Here is a 5,416-nt window from a genome sequence, read left to right on the forward strand (position 1 = left end):
CAAAGGGGAAACAGACTTTGACAAAGGGGAAACAGACTTCGACAAAGGGGAAACAGATTTCGACAAAAGGGAAACAGACTTCGTCAAAGGGGGAACAGATTTCGACAAAAGGGGGAACAGACTTCGTCAAAGGGGAAACAGACTTTGACAACGTGGAAACAGATTTCGACAAAAGGGAAACAGACTTCGTCAAAGGGGAAACAGACTTTGACAAAAGGGAAACAGACTTTGACAAAGGAGAAACAGACTTCGTCAAAGGGGAAACAGACTTCGACAAAGGAGAAACAGATTTCGACAAAAGGGAAACAGACTTCGACAAAGGGGAAACAGATTTCGACAAAAGGGAAACAGACTTCGACAAAGGGGAAATAGACTTCAACAAAGGAGAAACAGATTTCGACAAAAGGGAAACAGACTTCGACAAAGGGGAAATAGACTTCGACAAAGGGGAAACAGATTTCGACAAAAGGGAAACAGACTTCGACAAAGGGGAAATAGACTTTGACAAAGGAGAAACAGATTTCGACAAAAGGGAAACAGATTTTGAAAAAAGGGAAACAGACTTCGACAAAGGGGAAACAGATTTCGACAAAGGGGAAACAGACTTCGACAAAGGGGAAACAGACTTCGACAGTGGCATTAAAAATTAAACATAGGGGGAACAGACTCTTTAATATTTTAACGGCACTAAGGGGAACACTATCCAGGGAAACAAACTTCGTCAACACCGGTGAGAAAGAAATAATTCAGCAGCCTATTTCTATGGGAAATGATTTGATAGCATAGTGGCCTCTGCTGGTGAAGAGTGGAACTGCATTCTGCAAACACGATTCATTTGGTAAAATTTCAAAATAAATTGCCTTCTAAATGAATAATTTATTTTAAGGTGAAAAAAAGAAAAAATATATAGAACAAATTTTGTTTTTGTGGGTTTCGTCTCGCCACTCTTCCATGGATGGCATTTTTAGCCAGTGTCTTTCTGATAGTTGTGTCATGAATAGTTAGTGAACTTTATTGATGCAAGATAAGCCTGCAGTTATTTGGATGTTGTCGTCAATGTGCTCTTGGAGGAATTTTAGAAAGTCGGACACTTCTGGGAAGGTTCACTACTGTGCCAAGTTTTCTCAATTTGGAGATAATGGCTCTCACTTTGGTTCTTTGGAGTCCCAGAGCCTTTAAAATAGATTTGTTACAATTCCCAGACTGATGTATTTCAATCACCTTTTATCTCATAATTTCTGGAATTTCTTTCGACCTTGGCATAGTGTGCAACTGGGTGAGACCTATTAGCCAACTTCATGCTGCTGAAAAAGTTCTACGTAGATGTTGATTTGATTGAACAGGGCTGGCAGTAATCAGGCCTTTGTGTCTAGTCCAGCCGAACCCCATTATGAATGCAGTTTCATAGATTTGGGGATTTATTAACTAAGGGGCAAATACTTGTTGCTTAGGTGGTATTGGATAACTTATTTTTGCTGCAATAAATAACATATAATTTAAAAACTGTATTTTTTGTTTACTCAGATTGTCTTTGTTTTATGTTAGATTTTGTTTGAATTTTAAAAAAGAATTTGTGTGAGATATACACAAATACAGAGGAAATCAGGGTGGGGCAAATACTTTTTCACAGGACTGTTTATACACATGTCAGCCACAACATTAAAACCACCTGCCTAATATTATGTAGGTCCCCCTCGTACCGCCAAATCAGCACCAACCCGTATGTCAGAATAGCATTTTGATTATATTCTTTACATCACAATTGTGCAGAGTGGTTATCTGAGTTACCATAGACTTTGTCAGTTTAAACCAGCCTGGCCATTCTCTGTTGACCTCTCATCAACAAGGAGTTTCCATCCACAGAACTGCCGGTCACTGGATGTTTTTGGCACAATTCTGAATAAACTCTAGAGACTGTTGTGTGTCAAAATCCCAGAAGATCAACAGAAATACTCAAACCAGCCTGTCTGTATTTTCATTTTCATTATGTAGAGTTGTTAATTTTTTTTTTTACTTTTTTTAAGGATGAGTGCATTCAACCTGTCCATGTTGGCATCTGCTTAATTTGAAATGTGACATGAATTTGTGCAAAAATATACAAAATAATTTTCCTTCTATATTGGGACCAAGAACATGTTACATCAGCAGCGTTGGAGACCTGGTTTCTTGTCCTGCAGTGAAAATTATAATTATTTGCATTAACCTCAGTGATTAGCATGATTAGGTTACAATTTTGCTTTAAAATAAAAAATTGACTCAATTGATGGTTAGGATTAGGAATGGGATTTGGAAGTAAAATGTATCAAATATGCAGACCTCTTCATTGTATTACATCACTAACAAATAAAAGCAACTTGATCAACATCTCGTTTTTGGCACCCATCTGTGGACATTTTACTGGAGCTCACACATGCCCGTATGTTCATAAACACTTCCAGCTTCGAATTCACTGTGAGATCAGTCAAATTTGACTGAGTTTTGATATTGCTATCCTAAATATATATCATTATATGGTTAGTTTCATTTAATTATTTCCATTTAGCATGGTGTTTTCTGCTGGCCATGACCTGATCAGAACCTGTGACCCATTTTCGCACCAAATGAGACTGGTGTGTCAGATTAGATTGCCATCTCAGTGAAGAGAAAAGCTATCAATATCATTTAAATACTTCAGAGGAAAGAAATGTATAATCAAGGTCCAACAATCAGAAGAATTGATCCAACCAACTCTTTCAATGACCCTTTAGCAGACTGGAATGCTTCAGGAAATTCAGAAATGGGCCAGTTTCAATCACCACCCTACAAGGAATACACTCAGTACCCTAATGCAGTGTACCCTCCTCCAGTGAGCTATCCCAAGCCGTCTTTCTATACAGGTCAGAAATATAGAGCTCCAAGTGGCCCCCAGGGCCAATATCCAGGGCCTTCTGCATACTACCAAGGAGCATATCCAGGACAGCTTGCGGTCACTATCCAACCAATTCATTTCAAGCATATTCCTTTCCCATATACAAATGAGATTGATTGAACAGAGATTGTAAACTTAGATGGTAAATGTTTGTATAACATTTATAGAAATAATATTGTAGAGTTTATTGGAGTTATAATATTTATACAGTATAATACTTATACAGTGTTTATGGTGGGGGGAAAGGGGTTTGTTGTGGGCTTATAATATCATGATAAATTTATAAAAAATCGCAGGAAACGTGCAAATCATTCTCTCATTTTTATTATTGATTTGCGTGTGTTTGCGATAGAAGCACTGACTGACAGGACGCAGTGGTAGGGGAAAAATGCTGTCCTGTGGTGTTAAGGAGGATGTCAAAAATGGTGCTTCATTCCAGAATCGTGGAACGTTTCTCTCTCATTTATATTATGGTCAAATTATTATAGAGTGATTCAAAATTTAAAGTAGCTGACTGGATTTACACAGGGCTAAATTGCCTAATATAACATTGCTTGTTGTCTTAATCAGCGATATGATAGCTGTGAGAAAATTGTACTTGTTTTTAGCGCCACTCAGTGGACATATCACTTCAGCACTGCCACAATAAAGCACTGTTTGCACATGACGCAACTTTATCCCTTGATGTCTCCAGCCCCTGTAGCCTACTGTGAAGTTGCTGGTTTTTATTGTTGGACCGCATGTCTGGCCATATATTTTGAAAATGTGATCACAGATGAGGCATATTACTGGTAAAACTAACATGTCATTCTTTTTCAACAAACAATTAATTTTCTTAAAATTAACATTCTGCAGGGAGAGTGTTTTTTTTTATTATTTTTTTTTTTTATTAAGGATTTTCGAATAATAATAACATCAAAAACAAAGACATACAGGCAGAGGTGTAGTGGTAAAAAAAGAGGTGGGTAAACTATAAATTCTGGTGGACCACGACGTGGTCACCCGGTAAGGTGGGCCACTGCCTACCGGTGTATGTGTATCCTGATGACATCGCTATAGGCTATCATTTGATGGTACTACCAAGGGTATCATTGGTTGTTCCCTCATCATAGGTCACACAATCACTATTCAATTCATACATTCATCTAAGTTCTGTTAAAGAGACCCAAGAAGGAATAATATGGTTGAAATCTATAAAGTTTACTAAATGACAATACAGAGAGAACAAAAATATTTAAGAGAGATAGAGAGGGAGGCTTATATCCAGGGCTTCCAATGCAATGCACTTGTACATAATGATTAGGGATTTGGGATTATTTTCATAGTCGATTAATCTGTTGAATATTTTCTCGATTAATCAATTATTTGTTTGGTCTATAATATGTCAGAACAATGTGGATCAGTGTTTCCCAAAAGCCCAGGAGGATGACGTCCTCAAATGTCTCGTTTTGTCCACAACTCAAAGATATTCAGTTTACTGTCACAGAGGAGAGAAGACACTAGAACATATTCACATTTAATAAGCTGGAATCAAAGAATTTTTTACTTTTGTCTTAAAAATGACTCAACCCGACTAATTGATTATCAAAATAGTTTAGATAGTAAAATAGTGCAGATTAACGACAGAAGAATGAATCTGGTGCCACATATTTTAATTTTAAGAAAACTCAGTTTCTGTAATTAACAGAAGAAAGACAATATAAGTTCCATTTTGAACACAAAATAACCACACATTGATTTTCGATTTATTTTTTATTTTTTACTAAGCCTATTTAAAATCGTATTTGATTGCAGAGAGCCGTAGCGCATTCGCGCAGCACTAGGTTACCTCTCGCTCGTCCCTCTCTCTCTCTCTCTCTCTCTCTCACCCGTACCTCTCGCGCTCTCTCTCCGTCATGGAACACCGCTGCATAAATCTGTCCAACACAGCACTGTCAGTTATTACTTATTAGCCAGCATGCAAGGAGCCTAGCTAATAAGGAGAGCTAAGTTATTGTTAGAATACAGCTGGATTTTTGAGGTCAGCACGCTGTATATAGCTGGTAGTAGTCAATATCGATGCACGCGCCTGAGAAACACTGGCAGCAGCGCATTATGAAAGACTTCGTCTTAGGTTTAACAACATATGAAACTAATAATGAACAATATGGCTTAGTAACTATCTATTTAGAGGTGGATAAACGCAATTTAGAGGTGAATAAACCCACTTTGGAGGTGGGTAAACGCTATTTCCGAATTTTGGGAGGTGCGTAAACGGTGTTTACGTGCGTTTAGCCTCCACTACATCCCTGCATACAGGCAAACAAGCCAACAAACAAACCAGACGCTGCAAGTTAGATAAAATGTACATTGTACAAATGTGTCTGTTTACAAAAAACACAAGCCAAAACCTTCTCAAAATAAACATTTCAAAATTTTTATAGAAAGGATTGGAGAGGATCCCAAAGACTCGTAAATTTGTCCTGTTTGTGGTTGAGGTCATAAGTTAGTTTCTCCAAAGTAAGAAAG

This window comes from Xyrauchen texanus, chromosome 39 (assembly GCF_025860055.1).
Source record: "Xyrauchen texanus isolate HMW12.3.18 chromosome 39, RBS_HiC_50CHRs, whole genome shotgun sequence".
NCBI classification, from domain to species: domain Eukaryota; kingdom Metazoa; phylum Chordata; class Actinopteri; order Cypriniformes; family Catostomidae; genus Xyrauchen; species Xyrauchen texanus.